Consider the following 26,640-nt stretch of genomic DNA (forward strand, 5'->3'; position numbering starts at 1 on the left):
TACCCTCAATGTCACAGAGATATTCTTTAGTATTTTCTTTCAGCACTTTTATAGATATATATTTTTTATTGTATTTAAAAAAATTTAATGTCTATTTTTGAGAGAGAGAGAGAGAGAGAGAATGGGGGAGGGGCAGAGAGACAGGGAGACACAGAATCTGAAGCAGGCTCCAGGCTCTGAGCTGTCAGTACAGAGCCTGACCTGGGGCTCGAACTCACCAACTGTGAGATCGTGACCTGCGCTGAAGTCAGACACTTAACCAACTGAGCCACCCAGGCACCCCTATAGATATATATTTATATTTCTGTCTTCAATCCATGTAGAATCTTCATGTGAACAAATTTTATTTTGTTTCAAAGGGAAGTCTGTTATTCCCAGTATCAGTTATTCACCAATCTGCTCTTTCTTCATAGATTTGAAGTGTCACCTTTGTGAAATATTAAATTCGTATCTATATATGAATTAACTTTAGTTTTTAAGTGTTGTCAAGTAATCTATTCCTACACTGCTGCCATGTAATTATTATAATTTTTAGTCTGACTTGGCACTGGGAGGGCTGGTCCCAGTTCTGTTCTTTTATAAAATTACCTTGGCCATCCTGGCCCATTAGCTCTTCCAAATGAATTCTAGAATCAGTTTGAATGTTCTGTGAAGAAACTCATTGGGCTTTGGTGGAAGTCATATTGAGTGCATGGGTTTAATTGGGAGAAGTAATGACCATAAGTATGCGATCGTGGGGGTGACGGGTGACAAGGATCGCTCTCTGATTTCTGCCGGAGTGCTCTCTGGAGTTCCAAACAGGATGAGCTGGGACCAACAAAGATTATGGTGATAGTGATGAGTCATCTTCTCTGTTTAATCTTTTCCTTCTTAGCTGAGACCTTTTCCCTGAGTTAAGTCTCCTTAGAACACAGCGCAGATAATATCCAAGGAGACGGTTAACTAAGGACGTCACACATCACTCAGGTGTAGTTTTAGTGAGCTATGTTATGTTATGTCCTCTGATGCATCACCTCTCTGCTCACACATTTCTTGAGGATCATATGAGACTCAGGAACCCAGGGTCCATTTCAAGATCTGACCCTGTGAGTGAGACCAGCTACCACAGAAGGGCCCCTTTCCAATGTGATGGCTCTCCCACAAAAGCAGGTGTTCATCTCGTGATTGTTGTTTAGCAATGCATGTGATGAAAAAAAGGCTACTGTCAGTGAAGTCGTTCTTGTATGTGATTTGATCATTCACAAAGTAGGTGTATATGGATGAGACATGTTCCTTCAGCGATAGATGGTGCTTGTCGTCCACAAGGATTGGAGAACTGCTTATTCTGGAAGGTAGGGAGCTTCCCTTCCAGGGCATTCTGGAACTTTCTCAACTGGATTTCCTGGAAGACCAAGAGCCTATTTCATGTTATCCCATTTATCGCCACATCCTTTCATACTTCTGCAGAGATTTCTGTTTTTTTTTTTTTTAATGATTATTCTGGAGAGAGAGAGCAAGACACACACACACACACACACACACAGGAGGGGCAGAGAGAGAGAGGGAGACACAGAATCTGAAGCAGGCTCCAGGCTCCAAGCTGTCAGCACAGAGCATGACACGGGGCTTGAACTCACAGACTGCAAGATCATGACCTGAGCTGAAGTTGGATGCTCAACTGACTGAGCCACCCAGACGCCCCTCTTGCAGAGTTTTCTAAACTAAAACCTATATTCCAAATTCTGCAAGGATTTAACTTGTAATATAGTTTGCCACTCACAGAATTGTGTATGCTTTTCTCTCCTATATCTAGGTTGTAGGTAGCCAGTGTATTAAGAAAAACATACTAGCCTTTTAACAAAATGGACTAGCCATTCACAGGTAAAGCAACATCCATGTGTATACTAAAGTCGGACCTTGTAAAATAAGGATGATAATAGTCCCCAATTCTCAAGGTCATGGTGAAGAACAGGTAGACCAATGCTCAAGAAACCGTTTGTAAAGTCTAAAGCTTTATACAAATGCCGTTTTGCTCCTGGGCCCTGTAGGAAGTTATAAATGAAACAACCATCTGGGTTCATGCCCTTGAGGCATTTGAAACCAGGCTGTTCCAGGTGGAACAATTAGGGAGAAATTGCAAGGTGACTGGAAGCAAGCCCCTGCCAAGAATGGGCTGCTGCGTCCGGAACCAGCTCTGACCCCACGCAGGTACAGCAGCCCGTTACTGGGTCCCCAGCAAAGGTAGGGCGCTTCTCCGTGACAGCAGCTTCCTGGGTCTTCCTCCTCCTCTTTGAAAAGCTCTTCCTCCCCTGGAGAACTTTCCAGGCTGAGCCTCCTGATTGCTCAGCTCCTTTGCCTCCGTGACTCTTCCTTCCTCCCACGTGGCAACACTCAGTCCATTGTGCCCGCGGGTGCTGGGATTTGTGCTCTGTGGTACGTGATGCTGATGAAAACAGTGTTGGAAAGAACCCTCAGCAGGCTTTCTGTCCTTGGCCCCACGGTGGAGCCTGATGCTTTCGTCTCTCCGTTTATTATGCTCGCATTTTGAAACGGTGAGCACAGGTACCCGCTGTTCTTTCATCTGAGAAAGTCTGGGGCTGCTGCGAGGTATTCAAGGGTAATTAATTTGTCAGGGTGGAGGAGCAGGCTCTCCCGAGATGAGCAGAAACCTCAGATTCACACCGCATCTAGCAGTTGATTAGTTCTACAAGTGGCCATGAATAGCAGAAAAATGGGGAGGGGGAGTGGTAGGGGAGATAGGCCTGCAAACGGATGAAGCTTTGCTGCTGTGCTTGATGCTTGATGTGTTCATGTGTTTTGCTGCTTTGAGGCTGGAAGTTTCCGCTTGTAGGTGATTCCCTTGTGGCTACCACATCAGTCTCCTGAGTAAATGAGTGTGCCATGTGCCTCATGTGTGGTCTCCTCTCCTCTCCTCTCCTCTCCTCTCCTCTCCTCTCCTCTCCTCTCCTCTCCTCTTGTAGCCCCTCCCCTCCCCTATCTCTTCCTCTTGCCTCCCCCTCTCACCCCCTTCCCTCCCCTTTCTTTTCCCTTCCTTCTTCCTTCCTCTCTTTTTTCCTTCCTTCTTTCAGAGAAATCCATGCTTTAAACTGGCTCTAAATTAAAGATACCATGAACAAATTTTCCAAACTTGGCGTTGCAAGACATGGTCTGATGACAAGAAAGAGTATTTGAAATCAGCTGGAAAACCCAGGTCATTCTGTGGCCACTGTACTTACAGATGAGAGAAAGCTCTGCAGGTAGATCAGTTATCCCTCCAGGAGTTGAGATGATTGACAGTCTGGAAGTATCAAGAGCGTGGTGTTTGTGAACCTTGTGAGTACAGCTGCCTGGTGACACTTTCGTAACAAAGCCAACACGTGATAGACGCGGAGTGCATTCTATGTACTTTGCAAGTCACCGTTGATTTGAATAATAAGCAACAGAGTGATTACATTTTATAAAGTTTCTAATGACTTGTTTCAAAAGCAGTTTTTAAAATCTGGAGATGCAAGGAAAATTTAGTCTCTCCGTGACTTTGCTTCAGTACACTTTGTCTGATGAAATCAACGTGCCTGAGAAGTTGTATGAAGCTAATATTTGCAAATCAAATTACATTTTATGTGCATTAGGAATATTATTCTGTGAATGATACCCTAGAAGAATCCTTTTCTTTGGGATGCAAATGAAAACATAAGTTTGGTAAATTCTGATTTTTGTCATCTTACTTTTGGTTTTCTTGGTTTTTCAGTTCAGCTCGCTTTAAATGAGAATTTGTGTGCTTCGTACTGCACGCTCAGGTCGTGTAATCTTACGGAATTCTTTCAGAACCACCTTCATGACGCACATAAGGGCCGTGTGCCTCGTGACTAGCTCAGGACTCACAAAGTTAGCAGGTGGTGCAATCAAGACCCCAGGACCCGCACATTGCTATGTCGCCTGGCCACCAGTTACAGGGTCTGAGATCAATGCCTTTTTTTTTTTTAATTTTTTTTATTTTTTCAACGTTTATTTATTTTTGGGACAGAGAGAGACAGAGCATGAACGGGGGAGGGGCAGAGAGAGAGGGAGACACAGAATCGGAAACAGGCTCCAGGCTCCGAGCCATCAGCCCAGAGCCCGACGCGGGGCTCGAACTCACGGACCGCGAGATCGTGACCTGGCTGAAGTCGGACGCTTAACCGACTGCACCACCCAGGCGCCCCGAATGCCTTTTATCTTAAGTTGGAGCAGTCTGAGACTTTTAGGAGGGTGTCATTTTGGGAAAGTTTCTACAGTTCTTGGCGTTTTGTTCAACTTCGCTGTGAAATGGGGCTAATCACACCTGATGCAAGAATATGTGTAAGGACTGGAGGAAATCAAGTACCAGCCGTGTAAAAGGCAGTCCTTAAATGTTAGCTATTACTATTGTCATCAGTAGTAACTATGGCATTTATTTCGATGCTTGCCCATCAGCCTTCACTGTGGAACCCGCAGGAATAGGGACACATCCTGTTCACCCAAGGACCTTTCTGTGGGACAAGTAGCATGTGCTGCCATTGGTTTAATTATGTTGTGTCCTAGAATCATAGAAGATGTAATAGTTTTTCAAATTCATTAAAAACTCCTTAGATTTCCCAGGCACCTTCCTTCCATCCCCAGAACCAAGGAGATGCCTTTCATCATGTTTAACAGGCTCAAAGGAAAAGGCTTATTAACATGTGGTCTGTACCTGTGTTTAGGTTCTGACTCTGCTACCCTGCAGGTGGGTGTGACCTTACCTCCTATTTCCAGCTTAGACTTTTCTCATCGTCAGCTCTATCCGTGGAAATGTTGTACTCTCTCTCAACTCACTTTCAGATCACATTTTGTACACATAGTCTAGATTACACTAGATTCCTAATTATTTTTCAATTTGTTATTTAGGGCACTGATAAATGTCTCTCTCTTCTGAAAACAAAAGTATTTTTGGAGCTGCCTGGATGGCTCAGTAGGTTAAGCGTCTGACTCTTGATTTCTGCTCATGGTTCATGAGGTTGAGCCCGCATTGGGCTCTGCACTGACAGTTCGGAGCCTGCTTGGGATTCTCTCTCTCCCTGTTCCTGTGTCCCTCCCTGCTCTCTCTCTCTCAAAATAAACTTAAAAAAAAAAAAAGGATTTTTTGTAACCTGTATTCTGGTATTCCAGATAGTAAAGTCTTTGTTTTATAATAATTTTTTTTTTATTTTAGAGAGAGAGTGTGTGTGAGTGGGGAGAGGGGCAGAGGGAGAGAGAGAATCTTAGGCAGGCTCTATGCTCAGTGCAGACCCCAGCGTAGGACTTGATCCCACGACCCTGGGATCATGACCTGAACCGAAATCAAGAGCCAGATGCTCAACCGACTGAGCCACGCAGGCACCTCGATAGTGAGTCTTGGGGTAACAGGAAATATGCTTTGATCAGAAACCTTTTATACCTGCTTTCCAGGCTGGGGCAGGAGGAGAGCCCCACGTGGATTTGAGCACTGAAGGAGGAGCTAGCCTGCTCAGCCTCTTACTCGAGGTCCCTGGAGCTGGAGCCTGTTTTGGAATCTTGTTTGTATCTATAACCGTGCCTAGTCCGGTGCCTAATACGGTGCCTGTTCCAGAGTACATGCCCGATAAATACTCCCCGAGGGGAGCAGATCAGCAGTCCCAAACAAGAAAATGGGAGGTACTGGATTTAAGTAGCTGTCGATGTCACTGGCCTCCATCGCCCAAACCTCGATAGCGGGCATTGCTCCTTAAGCCGAAGTGCCCTCTGTGCCCCTGTCTTCCTTCTTTATGAATCCCCCTCTGCTCCAGGGTCACCTGCTCTCTGAAGCTTCCACTGGTTTTCCCAGGTGGAGTTAGTCCTATCTTGCTCTTATGTTTCCTTTTCCAAAGCATTGAGCCAGGCGTCTTCTGTGGCTGTAGCAAGCATGCATCATGCACTCTGAGATACAGAACCGGTTTGGCTTTGGACTGACCTGGTCTCAAGTCCTAACTTCCTGGATTATCAGCTGTGGATTCACAAGTCACTTCTCTGAGTCTCGAATTCTTCATGAGTGTCGTGAGGGTAAGAACACTGAACTCATACAATTAACGGAAGGATTTGAACGAACACCATCCCTGTTTTCATGTACTTTTGTCACACCAACAGCTTCACAATCAGTTTAGTTTCTCTTTATTTCTGTAGCACCTGCTTCAGTGCTAGGCATTTAAGGGATTCTCAATAATTTGTTATAGTGTGTGGAAATATATAAATGGATGGATGTGGTGCCAATAATTGTTCTGTAATAATTACATAGTACTCACCATATGTCTGGCATACTTCTAAATGCTTTGCATATATTAGCTTGTTAGCCACATAGCAGTAGCAGTGATGGGTGTCACAAAGTGGAATATTTTCTCTTCCCTGAATGCAGAGCTAAAATGGTAGGAGTGTGTGTGTGTGTGTGTGTGTGTGTGTGTGTGTGTGTGTGTGTGTGTGTGTAAGGGAGAATGAGAGTGAAAGAGGGAGAAAGGGAAGGATTGGGACTTATTATTTCAGAGGTCAGTTCTCAACGCACATTGCTAACTAAGGAAAATTTCTTTCTGGAGCCTTTTTAGGACTGTGTTTCATTTGCCTAAGTATTTTCTTTTTTCTTTTTTTTTAATGTGAAATTTATTGTCAAATTGGTTTCCATACACCACCCAGTGCTCATCCTTTAGTATTTTCTAACCCTGCTCCCTGAGGTTAGCCATGCTCGCTTTCTCTGAGTACCCATGGTATAGATACTGTATCAGCACGGTGTTTAGTGACTGGTGGCTCAACTTGATAAACAGTAAAGCCACAGGAGTCATGGCTGACAATGGCACAGTTCATAGACGTCCCTTCCTGACTGTGTGCACATTCATACAAGTTACCAGTGCTTCAGTCTGAAACAAGGAATCATTTTTGAGTATTTTCCAGAGAGATTCTCGGTATCTCTAATAGCAAAGGGAACTGAAGAGATCTCAAGTGAGAATGAAAGTGGGATGGGAAACTATGTGTTCACTTGGTATTGATCCTGAAGCTTAATGAAGGAGGTCCAGGAAAGAAGACTGGAAACAGGAGTGGAGGAAAGCGTTGGGCCTCAGGTGTAAACCCTGAAGTGGAAGCTAGACTTCTGTTTCTAGGGCTGAGCCCTGGGTTGCTGTTAGCCACGGTAATTACAGGGAGGCTTTTTAATGCCTCTGAAGAGCAGTGGAAGATTTGTGAATGTTGCTACTCATCCTGCAACTCTGGAAAAGTTCTGTTGAATTCTTATTTGAGTTTACTCTGGATTGAACAGGAATGGTATGCAGTGACCCTGAGCTGAGAGTTCTCATAATCAGCATTTTCCCCCCACAGTGACAATGCAATGTATATTATATGAACCGAGAGCCAGTTGGACCAGAAAACTATGCCACGATCATAAAACCTGCCCAATTGTGTGATGCCTCTTGCTTTCAGAGCACAATCCGTGAAAGAATGTTTGTCTTAGGAATGATAAAATAGGGTGTTTATGCTGTTCTTTTTCTTTCTTTTTCCTTGCATTGTCTCATACACCACCCCTATTTCTCCTCTCTCTTCAGGGACCCTAATATGAACCAAACAGTTTTCTAAAAATTTTTTTTAATGTTTTTATTTATTTTTGAGACACAGAGAGAGCATGAGCAGGGAAGCGGCAGAGAGAGAGGGAGACACAGAATCTGAAACAGGCTCCAGGCTCTGAGCTGTCAGCACAGAGCCCGACGCGGGGCTTGAACTCATGGAGTGTGAGATCATGACCTGAGCTGAAGTCGGATGCTTAACCGACTGAGCCACCCAGGTGCCCCGAGCCAAACAGTTTTATAATGTGAAGTTGAATGCCCATTCTTTTTCTAAAACACCGACAAATTGAACAATTTTGGAGCGTGTGTGTGTTATACTGTCTGTGAGTCCTTCTTCAAGTTTTCTGAAGGTTAGTAGCATTCAATCACAGAAATATTCAACTCAGCTCTCCAGGGTGAAAACCTGTGTGTGTGTTTTGGATGATGCGTGCTCTCTGTTTGGTCACAGATTGGTGGAATGTTTTGGAAAATTTACGGCAACCCGCTGGTTGAATGCATTTTATGGACATGGAGGTCTGATTGAGTGCGTTGTGTGGATGCTGAGGTCTGGTTGGGCAGCCCCAGCACAGGACCCTAGGTACTCACATACCCTGGCCGAGGAATTGTCATGGAAAACCATGTCAGTGTTTCAGGGCTGTCATAACAAAATGGGTGGCTCTAAAACAAGCTCTCACAGTTCAGGAGACCTGGAATCCGAAGTCACGTTAGCAGCGGTGTTGGTGTCTCTGGGGGCTGGGAGGGGGGAACCAGCCCGTGGCTCTGTCCTGGCTTCTGCCGGTTGTAACGAATCCTGGGTGTGTGTTGCATTTCGGATGTGTCACTACAATCTCTGTCTCTCTCTTCATGTTGCCTTCTGTTCTCCTGTGTATCCTGGATCTCCTCCTCCCTCTCATGAAGGCACCAGTCATTGGGTTTGGGGCCCATTTTAACCTAGGATGACCTCATCACAACCGGTGGTGTCTGCGAAGATCCTATTTCCAAGTAAGCTTGCATCCTGAGGTTCTGGGTGGACATGGATTTTGGGGAGACACTATTCAACCCTGTAGAGTGCAAAATTATGAGAGGAAGGTGGACAAGACGGCCACCCACAGCTAGACCGGCTCTCTTGAACCTGGAGAATAAGACCTACTTTAACATGTGTTGATCTAGGTACACATAACAATGGATATTTTTACAGTACTTTGCATGTTACCAATGTGTTTTGCATACCTTTAATTACTCAATGATTGACTATCAAAAGGGATAATGGTGACGGGTGAATGAGAGGCAAGGAAGCCCTCTGGCACCCTGGGCCAATGCTTGGAGGTTTGAACAACCAGCTGCCCATGGCAGTGGCTGACGTCTCCATGCTGACTGGCCCTCTTCCCTGCTTTCCCTTCCTGCTCTTGGAATCCCACTTGATAAATTTCTTATACATGGGTCTGTCTCAGGCTCTGCTTTCTGGGGAACTGAGGCTAAGGCAGGGCTCTCGGAAGCAATTGCTTCCTGGCTTTACCTGACAAACATGTGCACTTTGTAAACGTGTGTCACTTGAAAATTTTTGGCCTGACGCTGGTTGACTGAGGTGGTTCAGGTGAGGCCAAGCTAGTGAATTACGGACCCAAAGTGACCCACTTAGCTTCATTTTATGCTATGAGTAGACTCCATTTTACTCTATGACTTGCACACTGTCATCCTGAGGGTACGCATCTTCGCCATAAAGGAGATGAGGGAAAGCCTCATCTCACTTGCATTCACTCAAGACTTGAGAGGGCTTCTGTTTCCATCCCTCCCTGCTCCGCGGGATGGCTTTTCCCCCACTCATCACTGCGAATGTATTCTTAACTTACTCCCTTCCTCATCCTAGACCTCTAGTATCACTCGTTTCTTGGGTTTGCAAGTCCTAAATGCCTTTTAAAATGGTCTTCTCTTCCCTCTCCTCTGCCTACATGCCCAGCCTTTCCTCCCTGGACTGTCAAAACCACATCCTGCTTCGCTTCACCATCTCCGTACCCTTCCTTCCTACTACATTCTCTGTACCTACTGTGATGTTTTTAAATGAACAGCTCTTTGTACACTTCCTTATCTTGAAAACATACCTGGGGGCGCCTGGATGGCTCAGTCGGCTGAGCGTCCAACTTCGGTTCAGGTCATGATCTCGCAGTTTGTGGCTTTGAGCCCTGCTTTGGGCTCTGTGCTGATAGCTCGGAGCCTGGAGCCTGCTTCTGATTCTGTGTCTCCTTCTCTCTGTCCCTCCCCCACTCATGCTCTCTCTCTCTCTGTCTCTCAAAAATAAATAAATGTAAAAAAAAAAAAACAACAACGACCTGAAAACAAAAAACAAAATTGAAAAACACAAAACTCACGATTGGCTCCCATTAACTACAGGATTAAATCCAAACGCCTAGGTTTCTTTTATCATAATCCTCATGTCATGTTTGCCTCAATATCTCTTGCCTATGTCTCCAATGTCACACCCCCAACTCTACGTCACACACAATAAACCTCAGTTTGCTCACACGTGCCAAGTTGTTATGCCCAGAATTCGTGATCCCCAAAGTCCACCAGGGAGCCGAGTCCGATGCAAAAGCAAAGAGCCTTTATTTGAGCTAGCTCGAGCTCAATCCCCTACCTGCACCTATGCAGCGGTGAGATGCTGGGGAGAGAGAGTGAGTTTCAAAAGCACAAAGGTTTTATTGGGGTCTGGGGGCAGTTGGTGAGGTAATGGCTGTGGCCTCAGCTGATTGGCTGGGGAAGGGTTGGAGTCCTGTTAATGCAGGTCGCAGGGCATGTTTTGATCGGGAAATTTGAATGGGTGAGTGGGAGGTTACTCAAGGGGAGGAGGCGTGGTCTGAGGTTTCTGCAATTTTCCCGGAAAGGGGGCATGTCGGGGACATAGTCACTCAAGGTGGAGGACACAGAACAAGATGGAGTCGGCCGGCGTAGGTCCGCCCTTTCAAAGTCTTCTATTTTCCTTTCTTTCTGCCCAGAATGCCTTTCCTTTTCTTTCTCCTACTTTTGAGATGTGACATAGATAGCATTGCAGATTTAATTTCTCTGCCTCATGTGTTTGCACAATGTTTTTTTTTTTTTTTTTTGGTTGTTGTTAAACTTATATTGAAAATCTTTACCTTCTCTGTTAGTCTTCCATGTTAGAATTCCATATTAGAGCTTCTCACGGGTAGGAGCTGTTTCAGTCATCATTACGTCCCCATCAGCAGGTGTCTCGTTTAGATACTGAGAAAAAAAAATTTTTTTCCCAGAAGACTGGAGGGTGAGGAATTTATCATCCCACCCAGAAAAAAATGTTGGTGAATCACTAGCATGGCTTTGCACCCCATGTGAAGGAAAATCTAGGTTTGGAATCTCAGGTTGTATTTTCTTCAGTGTTCATGACTGCTGGTATACAAGACAGTTTAGAAGGAAATCTTGGATTAAATCATCCACATTTTGTTTGGTGAGAATCTGCTGAACTGCAGGCTAGATCCAGAAGAGAGATGATGTTTTACTAGTTAACTAGAGTAATATTTTACATCTCTTGTTTCTGGCTCCTAGATAGCCAGTGCCCTGTTGAATGATTGAATATGTGGCTAAGCACCAAACATTTCCTGTGTAGCTGGGAGGTTGCAGTTCACAATTATCTAGTCTGGACACCACTGAGAAGTGATAATTAGGTGCTAAATGTTAATTGGATTACAGCAGGGATCACTCCCACCGGCCACTTAACACCTCATTGGGGGTTGGACCTTAAGTCTTCTTTTCAACTTACCCTTCCTGTGCAGCTGCCTCTCTCTGACCTTTCTTCGACAGTCTATATTTTATCTTTCTGTCCAATTTTGGGACAGCTACATCTGTTCACCTATTTTATAGCAGTATCCTTAGCACAAAAGTAGAGATCTGTGGTTCCTTAAAGCGGGTAGGAGGAGCCAAGAGCCTTGGGGTGTCTCTAAATTTTTCCCAGAAAGAGAATTCACTGTAATCACAATGGCAACCATATGTTGCTGACTTCCTATGTGCGAGATAAACCCTAAGTTCTGTACAAGGCTTATTTGTTTTATGAAGCGATATGTGTTATTGCCATTCCCATGGCACAGATATGGAAACTAGAGCGATAGGCAGTTTTCTCTTAGGTTGGATGGACTCAGAGCCCTTGTTCTTAAATACTGTGCTGCGACTTACTTTATCCCAGGCACGTCTGTGTTCTCATTTGGCACCAAGTGTGTAAAGAGAACCACCACCATTCCATTGTTCCTGTTCGGTGCTTCAGGAGTGAAGGGTGTATGTACTCACCCCCAGGAGCACATATCAGTGTATGATGACTCTGAGGACTATTTCTGTGAAGCCACCTGGGGAAGTTTCCCAGGCGGAAATGCAGGTTGTAGCAAAGAGCTACAGACCAATGGGATTAAGTTCCATGGAATGTGAGCTGATTTAGAGAAGATGAGACAGTCACAGACAGAGAGGTTTGAGGGTATCAGTTCAAAAACCGTATTTATTCATCAGTGTCTCAGATCACTTTAAACATCATTAAAGGCAAAGGGATATGTGATTTTATTTCTATATTCATTATATACAAAAAAAATTGCAAGACATTATTCATACGGTGGCTGCAGATTTTTTTCTCGTGGTGTTTTATTTTTTATTCTATTATAGTCGTAGTATATAGTAAATAATAAATTTACTTTCATTTTGGATTTTGATTGTAGATTTTTTGGGAGAAAAGCTCTACATGACTCAAAGCATTTTTATTCCTTTATAGTAGCAAATCAACCGGTTCCAATAGTAATTTTTGGTTTCCAACTTATATTTTGTTCTGAAATTTGTCAATGTTTATTGGGTCAAAGAAATAGAATTTTATTATCATACCTTTTTTTCTAAACCGTAGGGGAGAAAAAATTTTCCTCTACTCTTTCAAGTTCTTTTGGCTCCTCTAGTCTTTCAAGTTCTTTTGGCTGGTCTGTTAATTAAACTGACATCCAAGACAGATCAACAGGAGAAAAACAAATTTAATTTCCTACATATGGGATCCCCAAAGATGTGGAACTCAGGGCAAGTTGGCTTATATGCCATCCTAAACTAAGGAACAGGATACGGGTGTGGGGCTTCAAAAGGAAGGAAGACAATTCACAGGAAGATAGGAAAAGCAAATGTTTGGTAAACAAATGTTTGCCACGCCAGTGGGAGAGAAGAGGACACAGAGAGTATTTTGAACATGTAGGCCTTTCCAAGCTCCCTACAGGTTACTACACCTGGCCCAGACTCTCTGTGGTTGTCTCTGATGACAGCTGTCTTCCTGGGTCAGTCCCTCTATCTAAATTCTCAGAGGTAGTTGAGAGTGAAGTTAAAATCTCTTCCTGGCTTTTATGGCCATTGATTGTCTTTAGCTTAAAATTATCCACATGCCAAAGTGGCACATGCCCTTCAGAACCAAATTCACTGTGAACATGCATGTTGATTAAGTTGTTTGGTTGGCTGCATATTTTTTCTAAACATTGCTAAACAGTTGTACTTTCAGAAAGGTAATTTCAGCCCTCGCTGGCGTACTTGCCATTGAAGACACTTTCTCTAGTACAGTTTGTTATTCTGAGGTTTTCTCTAGGTGGTTGTTTTCACACTTCTTTTTCAGCATGTATTTTCTTAGTGTTATCTATATATCTGGCTTGATCTTGGGACTCACTCACTTAGCATTTTAATCTGAATCTCACTTAATCCTTGTCACTCAGCTGATACAGACTATACATTTACAATGCTAGTTTAATCACTCTGGAAACATTTGGTCATGAATAAGAGAATGCTGCCGCTGTTCCAGCTTGCAGACCCTTCTTTACAGAGTTGTTCCAGGGGCCACTGTACATTCACAGTAACCTTGATTCCTTGCTTAGGACAGAGACAAATATCAAATCGGTTGGGCTTTTATTTTAAGGTGGTACATCTCCAAAGCTCAAAGATTTTATTAAAATGCTTTTATTTGCTGAGCCTCGCCAGTCAGCCCCAGGAAACTTTTGGGGTCTTTGAGGGTCATTTTATCTTTCTTTCTTTTCCTGATCCTTCAAAAAGAAGCAATTGGCGCTTGCCGAGTATTTGAGAAACAAAATGACAGGCATGGAAGAACATACAAGTTACATCAGATTTTTTTTTTCTGTGATACAAATTTACTTCTTGTTGAGACCATTACAAATGAACCCTGCAAATGTTGTGTTTTCTGTGGTTCCATGATGACTAGTTGGACTAAATAAATTAAACCATAGCCTGTGGGCTTCTGCCAATCCTTCATATCTTTGTGTGGGAGTCTTCCTCTTCATTATCAGGAACATTGTTGCCTTGCACCTTGCTCCTTTTCCCCAGCTTAGTCTCTGAGTATAGCAAAGGATGCCTTAATAATCTGTGCATGATCTTCTGTGCCCATCACGATAGGCTACATCATGGGAAAAAAGAACCCTACAATCTCAGTGGCTTCAATCCACAGTTTATCTTGCTCATGGAACGTGTTTATTGCAGGTTGTCTGGGGGCTCTGTCTCTCTCAGGGACTCACCCAGGGAAGCTCCATCTTAACTACCAAGGTAGGGGAAAGGGCATGTGGCAAATGGAGTACTGGCCTGGGTACTTTGTGACATCATCATTGTTGCTCACATGTTTTCAACAGAAAGTTTCAGTCCATCCTACCTATGTCTGGAAGCAAAACCCAAAATTCTTGATCGGCAGTATTCATGACTACTACCGTATCCCTGGGGTACACAATCCCTGTGGAGGTTACAGTCGGTTTGCTGTGACCCACCATCACATACTTCCCAATTTGTGCTCAAGACATACACCCATGGATGGTTACACAATTTATGAGGGCCAGTGTAAAATGAAAATATGTGTCTCCTTATTCAGAAATTGTTGAGTTCTAAGAGAGTAGCATCCGAGGCCCTTCTAAGTGTGAAGCAACTTACTTGCCTTTGTGCAACTGTGTAGGTCACACGTTCACAAAGCCAGACCTGCATACATCCCAGAAAGGGATGCGGGAAGACAAGTCCTCTAGGAGAAACAGCAGAGGATGCTAAATTAAAAGTGTGTGCTTGCCCAGGAAGACCACATACACTACAGCAGATTGTCTGCCTGTCTCACAGGACGTGCTGTCAGGATGAGTAAGACAATGTAAGGGTGAGGATTTTTCCTTCGCAAGTCCCTATGGGGAGGTGACCTCTAAATTCAAGGCATAATCATCCCCTAACAGTGATTTAATAACACTAATTACACTCCTGTAACTGACTGTCTCACTCTTATAATTTCCACAAAGAAGAAAAGTCGGGACCACCCTTCCCTACCCTGACTTTCTCTGGGGGAGGGAATATGGTAGCCTGCCAATAAGTGTTATAAGTGATTTCCTTCTGCCCGTGTCCATTTCAGCAAAGCTAAGCCAGAAGAAAAGGTTTATTCAGGGGGTGGGCAAGAAGCCTGTTAACTGGAACTTCTTGTTGAAATCAGCCCCAGCCAATTACATCCCCGCTACAACAAAGAACCCTGGGGAGTCTGCCTGACGTGGGTTGATCTGTGAGATTCAGAGATTTTATTTTGATTGTTTTAAAATATAAGAAGGAAAATTGGCCATTTAATCTCTTGGATTAAAGTCTTTCTTTATGGAGTCATCTACTTGTGTAAAGGGTGTGAGGGGCAACTACTTTGTTTGTATAGTTCTACTGCATGATGGACTACAGTAGGTGTTGTTGGTGCCATGTCCAAATCACCCAGGTGCCCTGGGGATTGGCTGCCCAAGGCTCATCACCTGCCCCTCTGCCCCTCTTGTGGAACTTCCCTTGGCTGCTATTCACCCTGGAAGTAGCTGAGGGCCAATGGCTCACTGATAGGAGGGTACAGACAACCAGACCCCTTGCCACAAGGCAAGGACAACTTTGTGGTATGATTTATATTCTAGAATCCTCTGTGGACCAGGTTTGAGATTGCCATTTGTCTGAGACCACATCCTTGCTCAATTATTTTCCTTTCTCTAGCCTGATTCTCTCTCTCTCTCTCTGTCTCTCTCTGTCTCTCTCTCTGTCTCTCTCTCTCCCTTTCAGGATTTTCCTGAAGAACACCCCCTCAATAAATCATGTTCACCAAATCCTTGTCTCAGGCTCTGCTTTTAGGGAACCCTAGATAAAATAAGAACTATGTCTATCTTGTTGAGGGAGATTCATCCTGAAGAGACAGTTGCCACTGCCTCAGAATTTGAATGTAAGGACTGGAGCTGTGGGTGCATTCTTTTCCCAGAAGCAAGGGTCTGGTTTTAGTGATATTAGAGAAATTTCCTCCTCTTGCCTTTTCCCGGTCTGTCGATGGCTAAACAAGCAGATGAAGGTTGAGGATCTGTGTTAACACCACTGATGAGGGCTGCCCCTCAATGGTAACCATCCTACTAGCAGTGCTCCTTCAGGGCCAGTCTCAGGGGAGCCATCGTATCACCTGCTGCTTCCCTTGTCCCTACTCTGTGGCTCCCAGTTAACCACCGATGGCGTGACAATAATCCTAGCTAGTCTGCATGTTGCTGAATGCTTTCTACAGGTCAACACCTTGAATCACAAAAACCTCTCCATAGAGCAGGTCCGAGGTGATAGAGCTAATAGGGGACAGAGCCTCTTAGCAGTTTGGCTCCAGGTTCCATCTCCTTACCGTTTTGTGCTACCACCTCACACGTAGGAGCAGAGGGTTGTAAGATAAAGTGAGATAATGTGAATGAAACACTGAGTGTAATGCCTAGCACAGAGTAAGGGCGCCATAAGTAATAATAACAATTGTGACACAGTTTGCAGAGTTACCAACATTTGTGAGCTGCAATCAGCATCATCTTAGTGACCCCCCCCTTTAAAATACAAATATTCCTTGTCTGGAGTCCCGTTTCTTACTTCACTGACCTGTGTTCCTTCCGATCCTGGGGGACACAGGGCAGAGATGGTTGTGCTTTCGTTTATCATCCCATCTCAACAAGGTGGTGGGGACGAGCACAGAGTGTCACCATGCTCCAGGTGTGTGTGTGGTTCTGGCAGGACCCGCTTGGACTCAGTGCCTGTTATGGTCGTGGAGTAACATAAGGAAGGATGGAGGCCAGTCTGGCTAGAATTGACTTGGATATCTTTATTCTTTTCAGGCAGAAACAAGAGCCACACAGGAAGCCACCAACCTTAAAACTGAGTTAGCAGGTTGAAAACACATGGCAAGACAGGGTCGTCTGCATTGGTAGTGTCTTTGGCTTTCACGATGAATCACCTGCATCCATCACCAGGTGAGTCAGCTGTGCCCTGCCGTGCACTGAGCATCTATATTTTGGTTGAGTGTAGAGACTGTGTGACGCCTGTCCTAGGAGATAGCAAATTTGCCATTTATACCACTTACGGTGACAGTTCACTGAATGTCAGCTGAATGGATTAGCAGCTAGATAGAGCTTTTAACTGACCCTGAAAGTCATGGAGAAGTGGGAGAAATCTACTTTCTGGGAAGTGGGTAACAATGAAGTCATACTGATGAATGAGAGCCAAGGTGTTTATGAGGACACAGAAGTACTCGTTGTTGGCTTCATTGTTCACGGATGCAAATTAGCTCGAGAGAAATAGCTGGATAGTGGGCTAATTTTAAAGTATTATGCTGCCTCAAGTTTACATTCTCTTCTGGAATATATGCATTTTATAATAGGCTGGGAGTGAGGAATGGGTGTCAAGGTAGTAGGGTGGTGATGGGGACAAACAGGTGAAGTCATATGTAGTACTTTATGGGATTTGGATCTTAACTGTGAATTCATTAAAACACAGGTCAATAAAAACATTAAGATAAAGTGTTCAGGACCCACAGACACTAGTTTAACATCTTTCTTTTTTGTCGTCACAATCAGAAGACCTAATTTTTTAAAGTTATTTATTTATTTTGAGATAGAAAGAGAGAGAGCACATGCACACACAAGTGGGGGAGGGGCAGAGAGAAGGAGAGACAGACTCTCAAGCAGGTTCCATGCCATCAGTGCAGAACCTGATGTGGGGCTCGAACTCACGAATGTGGGATCACGACCCCAGCTGAGATCAAGAGTCGGACACTTAACAGACTGCACCACCCAGGTGCTCCTGGAAGACCTAGGTTTTGATCACAGGACAAGCAAGACAGTGTAGCTAGAGCAATTGAAAGTGATCATGGGAGTTAAGGAAAAAGTCAAATCTGATGTTTGTGCAGTTTGCTGATGGGATTCATGTTCATCGTTCACTCTTGGAGAGGAGACTGTTAGGTAGAAAGATTAAAAAGACATCACACGTGGATTGGGCCAATGACTGAAAATTTTTTAGGTCATTAGATTTTGTTTTTATTTGTTTGTTGGCTTTGTTTAGCTGCATATGTCGGAGCCAATCATGGCTAGTTTGCTTCGACTCTGGAAATATTCTTTTGTGGGTGGTTTGAAAGAATTAGTTTGTCTGTTATTAAGGTGCCCTATACAAGGGTAAGTCATAGAACAGACACTGTTCACTTTGTGCAAGTTGGAACATTGGTGAAGAGGGCATTATCAAGTAGCAGCTAAGTGCACAGCGTTTGTAATAAAACTGGTTAGAATATAGTTGGAATTCATCCTCTACATGTGGCCTTGGAAATGTTATTCAGTCCCTTGAAGTTTTACTTTCTTAGTGTATAAAATGCAGATTATACTTCAGGGTTTTGTTAAAGGATTAATTTTGAGAACATGAAAATTCTCTGGTGTGTATTTGCATTGTAGGTATTTATTGAACAGTAGCCATTGGGGTATGATGACGACCATGGTGTTAGCAAGAACTCTTGTGTCTTTTAATCACTGAGTCCATGTAAGGCATGTTTCCATCTTTTCCCTCTCTCTGAGTGGAAAATTCCTTTACTGTGGGATCCCCTTTACTGTGATGGCTGAGCCCTCCTTGGTCTGAGGGAGAGGCCTCCATCATAATGAATGACGATCTGCCTAGTTATACTGGGCTCTTTCCTTTCCACAATGGCCTGAGTATTCAGAATCTGGAAGCTAGAACTACTAGTGTAATGATGTTCAAATTTGCAGTATTCATAGCTAATCGATTGATCTCTTACTGTGTGCCAGGCATGATGGTGAGCCTTGAACAATCCTTTTCTCAGCTGACCATATAAAACAGCTGGACACAGAACCATTTCATTGAAACCAGCAGGTGTGATCTGGGAAGGGGGTTGCCCGGAAGATTGTTGTTACCTACCCTTTCTGTTCTCTCTCACAACATCCTCCAGGCTTGGAACTCTTGGGCCTGATGGAGAGCTGCCAGGTGTCATGGTGGTCAGTTGGAAAACAGGTCCAGTGAAAAGTAGTGGTGTAGCCTTTATTCACTTACTGTGATAGTAAAAGCAAGAGGCCAAAAAGAAACAGTGTTAATTCCCCAATGTCCCAGTTTATGAGTCAGATGGATCAGCACACAGGGGATCAGGGGATGGTCTCACTGCTAAGGGAGACTCAGATTAAAGCCTCCTGCCATTTGATGGACCGGGGGTCTAGGGGAATGGAGAGCACCCCCTTTCCCCAGCACACACAAGGAGGCTTCTGAATGGAGGTGCCTAGGCTGGGAATGCAAATGTGTATGAGTATGGCTGGCGGGTAGGAGTGCGAGGCAAGCAGGGCCCCTGATAGTCACTCCCTCTGGAGACTGCGGTGCACTGGCTTTGCTCCAAGCTAAATCTCAGGAGAGCAGTTTTCTCTTTCTTTTTTTTTAGATTTTTTTTAACGTTTATTTTTGAGAGAGACAGAGAGCAAGTGCGGTAGGGACAGAGAGAGAGGGAGACACAGAATTTGAAGCAGGCTCCAGGCTCTGAGCTGTCAGCACAGAGCCCGATGTGAGGCTTGGACTCATGAACCGTGAGATCATGACCTGAGCCAAAATCAGACGCCCAACTGACTGAGCCACCTGGGCGCCCCAGGAGAGCAGCTTTCTCAATGTGAGCGCCCCCCCCCCCCCAAGGCAGAACCTGTGTTTGTACCGGAAGGATCATGTGTAAGATTCTGACCTAGAGCAGGACTCCTCAGGACCCTTAAAATAGTTCGAAAACTACTGGAGTACTTGATGGAATATAGGGTTCCTTTATGAAGGAAAGATGTAGCCATTTAGCTTTTGGGGAGATTGGAGTTTAATGTATTCTGTGCTAACAAATTGTGCCTAATTGGCTAAGTGAACTCACTTTAATATACCAGTTGATCATGCTTTTGAAGGCAGGCTCTTTATCTTGCTGATGGAAACCAAGTTGGTTTTCTACTTCCTAGGAAATATTTTTGCCCTTCATTGTCTCAACTTTTACGACTCTTCCATGAGATATACTAAATAAGAACTGTCAATATTAGCATAAAATGTTATAGCATGAAAATATGAAAGCTTTTGTAAATAAGATGCCAGTCATTGTTTATAGTGAATTTCATGCTTGCTCAGTAATTAAGAGTAGAGGATAAATCTTGCCAAATATAGATGCTTTGCCTCTCAAATCAGATTTGAAATAATGACTTATAATTATTCAGCATTTACATGGTATTTTTATATGAATGAGTAAAATGTATCCTAATCATTTTTATTAGTGACAATCATGTACCGTTTGGGATTTCAGTGCATTTATGTTGGTTGATGAGTGGATTGCTCTGTCTATGTAAAAGAAAAGAAAATAACCTTAGGGTAGAACATTCCATGTCCAATTTTTAGGTGCAAGGTTAGATTTAAGTTGAGTATCTTGACTTGATAATTCATTTGCATACTACGATCAGTAGATTCAAATAAACCTTTGCTATTTGTGTGTTTCAGAAATACATTTGACATATCGTTAAAACGGGTTATCAATTTTGTTCCAGGACAACTGAACTAAAAATTGCATGTACAAATTCTTAGGTCTTTTGATTCAGTGGAAGTAAGTCTAAGTAGCTGTCTATCTAATTTTTTTGGTAGTGTGCCCTTTAGTCCCCACTTTTGTGTTTTTGAGGGATCTGATTCTGTACCTTGTTCCAGTGTGTTGTGCCTCCTCACCTTCCACACCAGGCAATTCTCTGATACCAGCTGAGTATCCTGCAATTCAACTCAAGTTTGACACCGCCCACCTGGAGATGGTTTCAGGTCCTACAGGGTAAGGGCTCAGACTTACAAGACTCCCTTCCCCACTGCAGGCACCTATCATAAGTGCAAGTTATTACCTATGCTTTTGACTCGCTGCTTATAGATTGGAGGTTACAGCAACCTTGCGTTCCATGAATTTGTTAGAGTGGATCACAGAACTTGGAGAAACACTTTACTTGTCAGATCACTAGTTTATTATAAAAGGATGTGACCCAGGAACAGCCAGGTAGAACATCTGCATAAGGCAAGGTGTAGGGAAAGGGCATGGAGCTTCCGTGACCATTCAGAGTGTACCAGCTGTCCCCAAATCTCAACCAATGTGTTCACCAACCTGGAAGTGCTTCAAGCCCTGTCCTTTTTAATGGAAGCTTCCTTATATCACCCCAATTGATTACATCGTCGACTGTGACTCAACTGGCAGCTCCTCTTCCGTCCTTGGAGGTTGAGGTGCACAGTTGAGACTCAAAGTTCTCGCCTTCTAATCACATGGTTTTCCCTCCTAGCTACCAGCCAGCCCCTCTCCTTAGGTTACCCAAGGGCTTTCCAAGTGTCACTTCATCGACATAATAGAAGACACCTTTAATGCTCTCATCACTTAGTGAAGTCTAAGAGTGTGTGTGTGTGTGTGTGTGTGTGTGTATAGATATAGATATAGATATAGAATAGGCGTAAAATTTATTTATTTTTGAGAGAGAGAGTGCAAGCAGGGGAGGGTCAGAGAGAGAGAGAGGGAGACACAGAATCTGAAGCAGGCTCCAGGCTCTGAGCTGTCAGCACAGAACCCGATGTGGGGCTTGAACTCACGAACCATGAGATCATGAACTAAGCTGAAGTTGGAAGCTTAACCAACTGAGCCACCCGGGTGCCCCTACAAATTCTAAGAGTTTTAAGAGATGTGTGCCAGAAATGTGGATGAAGACCAGATACATATTTTTTATTATAGATCACAACTTCACAATGGGGATCTTGTAAGTGATAATGCATATTAATGGTACCTCTCAAGAATTTCTTTCTAAAAAAGGGAACCAATATTAGAATTGTAGGCTTCTGTGGAATACTTGGAAACCACTGGCAAAGATTTGATTTCTCCTGGGTAATTATATCACAGGCTGGAGCCATGGTCATGATAGGTCATGCCCACAAAATGGCCATTGATGAAGCACTTTCAGCTTAGAAGGAGATGATAACTACTCTGCTGGTCCAGAAGCAGTTAAAATATTAGACGACCAGTAGTTTGATTTTCTGTTTCTGAAATAACTGGTTCTTTGATGTCCAGATTACTTTTCTGTTTAATAGGTACAGCCAAAGAGGAAGGTTGAGAGTTACCCCTTGGGTTCTGTCTTATTTATCTAGTTGGTTGGAGAACATGAGAAAGGGAACAGAAAGTACAGTGTAAGTTGGCTGAAGACACCAGCCCTCTGGAGGATACGATTAGCATTTGAGGTTAGAAACAAATAGAACTAAGTTCAGTTCCTGCCAAGTGTTATCTTATTCATATGGAAAGGATCAGCAAGCTTTAGGAAATGAAGTTCAGAAATACTCAGGGAAGATGCAAAGGTTGAACAGTTCACCATTTTATTTACTTATTAAAATTTTTAAAAATGTTCATTTAGTTATTGAGAGACAGAGAGACAGAGTGTAATTAGGGGAGGGGCAGAGAGAGAGGGAGACACAGAATCTGAAGCGGGCTCCAGGCTCTGAGCTGTCGGCACACATCCCGATGTGGGGCTTGAACCCACGAACCTTGAGATCATGACCTGAGCCAAAGTCGGATGCTTAACCTACTGAGCCACTCAGGTCCCCTGCTTCACCATTTTAGAAAAGCAAATGTGAAGGGACTGGGCGGTCTAGTCAGTTGAGCATCCATTTTGGCTCAGATCACAGTCTCACGGTTGGTGAGTTCGAGCCACATTGGCCTCTCTGCTGTTAGTATGGAACCTACTTCAGATCCTCTGTCCCCGTCTCTCTCTGCCCTCCCCATGCCCCCCACTCACACCCTCTATCTTAAAAATAAATAGAATGTTCAAACAAAGCAAGAAAGAAAAGCCATTGCGAGTTTGGGTTGGTAGGCACTTTAACGGGGACACAGTATACACTGCTGTTATCTAGTTCTGCTTATCGTTGGTCACACCCGGATTCAGGGCTGGGTTTTGCGCTACACCCTACAACTGGGGAAGTCAAGAGTTGGAGTTTGGAGGGTTCAGAGAAGGTCAAGATTGCTGCCATGTTAGATAATAAAACTATCAGTAAGGATAAAAGAAGCCAACGTTTATTGGTCTGGAAAAGAGGAGGTTGAGCAATAAATGAATACATCTTCCGATGTTGTAGGATAGGAGTTTGCCTCATTCCACTCTCCTCGTGGCGGTAGAATTACACAGAATGATATTTGAATGGATCCTTGGGCTTCTTATCTGTTACTTTCTTCAGGAATCCCCCAGATAGCATTCCCCAGTAGGTATCCATTCATTCACCCCCCAGGTGCCAGGCGATGCTGCAGCACTCAAAAATTTGAGGCTTTTAATTTGTGGAGCCCAAATCTGCATCCACACAGCCTCTCCGTTGGTCCAGGTCCCCATCTTTAGAGCCAGAGAATAGCACCTCTTCCCTTTCCCACAAGAAGGTCTTCTGTGTGGTGTGAGGACAGCTACCATGTTCCTATAAAGTGTTTTCAGGATATTCACTGACAGTACTTAGTTTTTTCAGCTCTTCGTCATAGGCTTGATTTCTCTTCTTGGTCTTTTTCCTTTAAACAAGCTTCATTATGCCAGTGTGTCTTTAAAGTTGTACCGTGGAGGACTGGGCATAGCACTGTTGAGTGAACACTGTAGGGAAAACGGGACATCAGCTTCCTCATATTGTGTCTTTTGTTAAGGAAGGCGACAGCCATGTAACTGAGACCTCAGTTACTTTAGTTATGTAAGTTATTTGCTGTTATTACATCATATCTCCCCATTTTATTTTTAGAATCATAGAATATTGTGTTAGTTTCCTGTAGCTGCTGTGACTAATTAACACAACTGGAAATTTATTCTCCTATAGCTCTGGAGGCCAGAAGTCCCAGGGCTACACCTCCTCCAGAGGCTCGAGGGGGAAGTCTACTCCTGGCCTTTTTCAGCCTCCAGGGCCATTGGCATTCCTTGGCTTGTGACTGCGTCTCTGCTTCGTCTTTATATTGCCTTAACCTCTGTGGGTCTGTCTCCAGAATCCCTCTGCATCTTCCTTATGAATGCGATTGCATTTAGAGACCACGTGGATAATGCAGGATAAGTTCCTCTTCTCAAGATCCTTCCTAACAAACTGTTAGTTTCCCATGGCTGCTGTCCTAAATCACCATAAACTCGATGACTTCAAACAGTGTATTCTCTCATGGTTGTAGAAGCATGGAGTTAGTAAGTTTGGAATTAGTAATCCTGGATCCAAATCAAGGCACTGGCATGGCTGTGTGCTCCCTCCAGAGGCTCTAGGGGAGAATCCGTTCCTCGTGTCTTCCGGCCTCTCGTGGCTGCTCAAATTCCTGGATTGTGACAACATCCTTCCAATCTCTCCCTCCCTGAGCACGGTGCCTCCTTCTCTTCTGTGGTGCCATTTCCCTCTGCTTCTTTCTTATTAAGACCCTTGTGGTGGCACTTAGGACCTACCCAGATAATCTGGGGTGACCTCCACACCACTATCCTCAATTTAGTCACATCTGCAAACAGCCCTTTATCCAAACATGGCTCCAGGGATTCAGGTGTGGATATCTCTTGGCGGGACCGGTTTCCAGCCTATAATAAAACACGACCATGTTCAACCTCCTTTTTCATACAAAGAAAAAAACAGAAGCACTGAGACATAAGTCAGCCTGTGGGAATGGGTCTATATTCTTAAAATGAATATCTGGAATAAGAAGACTCCTTCCAGGCTCTACTATAGTGGAAGGAAGTGACTCTTAATTCCTTGCCTGTGACTTATACAGTCGATACTGGGAGGAAGTAAATATAGAATACTATAAAGATCTTTATTAAATTTTGCTGTATTTGACCCTTTGTTCTAATCGGTTCACTAGTGACATTTGGATTGTCTCATTCTTTCTTGGTTGGTGGAGGCATGGATGGGCTTTCCTCTGTATTATAGGTTATTTGTCAACATCTCTGGCCTCTACCTACTAGATTTTAGTAGCACCACCTCCTCCCTCCCTTCCCCCAAGTTATGAAAACGAAAAAATACCTTCAGACATTATGAAAACGTCTTTGGGAAGAGGTGCCAAATCACTAGTTGAGAAAATATGGACTTGTGTGGAAACATTAGGATTCGAGGTATCCTTTTTTCTTTTGATCTTATTATCTGCCACTTTTACCAATAATCATTTTCTGTAGCCAGATGTTAAAATTTGAATGTTGTAATCATGTTAGAAAAAGAACAGGACTATCATCAAAGCCCTGCAGACCACCATTACCTTTTTCCTGATGGACCATAAATCTGCTTTTGGGAGCCAGCTGTCAGTCCCTCTAACATTATCACTACCCACCTTACGTTGTTCCTAAGGGTATTTTGAGAGTGTTTGTCAAGTGACTTGCTGAAATCCAGGTCCTAGTTCTCACATATTTTAATGCTAACTTTTAATGCTAACATTTTAGGCTAATTTAACGTTAACATTTTAGGCTAATGAGATAGAATGACTTTGACTAACCTTTGACCTGTTTTGGCACTTGGCAATTATGGTTTTCTTTTTGAAGAGCCCACAAATTGTACCGTTCCTCATCTGTTCCAGAGTCCTTTGGTGCTTATCTTTGAACTCACCAGTTTATCTTTGTGGAATCAACCTTTCTGCCTTCAAATTTTTGGCCATTCCATTCTTTTGGTACTTAATCCTTTAATGCATGATTCCTAAACGATTATGAACCATAGATCCAAGATTCTATCTACAGTTTCTCTTAACACCTGAATATATACTATGTATGTCTCTCTATCTCTGTCTCTGTATTAATCTCTATCTGTGTGTAGGAGACCAACATCTTGGGATCAGCAAAAGGCTTTCTTAGAATCTCCTCCATGATTGAAACCTTGCCTCTAGGTGCCAGAATCACACATCCAGCCGCCAATTTGACATCTTCAGTTGGATGTCTCAAATGTAATTCAAATTGGGTTGAACTCTTGATTTCCAGACTCAACTGTGGTCTTCTTTGCTGTGTCTTAGCTTGGTGAAGGGCACCACCATCTGGTCAATTCAGCCAACCGGGACACTAGAAAACAGTCAAGAACATCTTACTCCATTTCCAATCCATGAGAAAATTCAATGGATTATATTTTCTAAAAATACTCTTCACATTTTCCACTTCTAATTAGCTCCACTTCTCTCCCACCAGTTCAAAGTACATCATTTTTCACCTCGGCCAGTGCAGTAGCTTCCTAATTGGGCCCCTGGGACTCCTCCTGATAGGTGTGGTGGTCTTCTGAGGTATGAATCTGATTATACTATCCCATCAAAAAATTCCCTTTGTTCTGGGATAAGAGTTAAAATCTTGACCGTGGCTTGGAAAGCACAGTCCAGGCTGACTCTGCTCACCTCTTCAGCTACGTTGCACCCTGCCTGCATCGTCATGACTGACCACACCGGTCTTCTTTTTGTCCCTGAGCACGCGCACCTTGCTTCCTTGATCTGGCACTGGTAATTCCCCCTGCCAGGCAGGCTCTTTCCTAATGTAGCTCACTGTCAACTTTAGATCTCAGCTCAATCATCCCTGTCTAAGGAAGCCTCTCCTAACCGTCTCCTCACACACTCCTTTGTTCCTCTCAATCAGATCTTCCCAATGCGTGCAGTCAGAGCACCACATGCTTCTCTCCTCCATAGCACTTTGGAAATCTGATGTTACGTTTGTTTGGGCGACAATGAAGTTAATATGTCTCCTGCACTAAATCAGTGAACTTTTTAAGGAAGAAGGTGCCACCTGGTTTTGTCACTTTTAGATCCTTGTCACATTTTTGTCTTCTGTGCCATGCTTATGCCACTTTTCACTCTTTG

General features: G+C 43.7%; 1 long non-coding RNA gene across 1 annotated transcript in view; it reads left to right on the forward strand.

Moving 5' to 3' along the window:
* The window catches only part of LOC111560407, a 58,345-nt gene that overhangs the window by 25,166 nt on the left and 6,539 nt on the right, over positions 1-26,640 (forward strand). Inside the window, exons 6-7 of the long non-coding RNA XR_006597500.1 lie at positions 16,676-16,810; positions 20,535-20,649. This is a non-coding gene — a long non-coding RNA (uncharacterized LOC111560407). The remainder of the gene's footprint in view (positions 1-16,675; positions 16,811-20,534; positions 20,650-26,640) is intronic.

Source organism: Felis catus, chromosome B2 (genome assembly GCF_018350175.1).
Source record: "Felis catus isolate Fca126 chromosome B2, F.catus_Fca126_mat1.0, whole genome shotgun sequence".
Taxonomy (NCBI): domain Eukaryota; kingdom Metazoa; phylum Chordata; class Mammalia; order Carnivora; family Felidae; genus Felis; species Felis catus.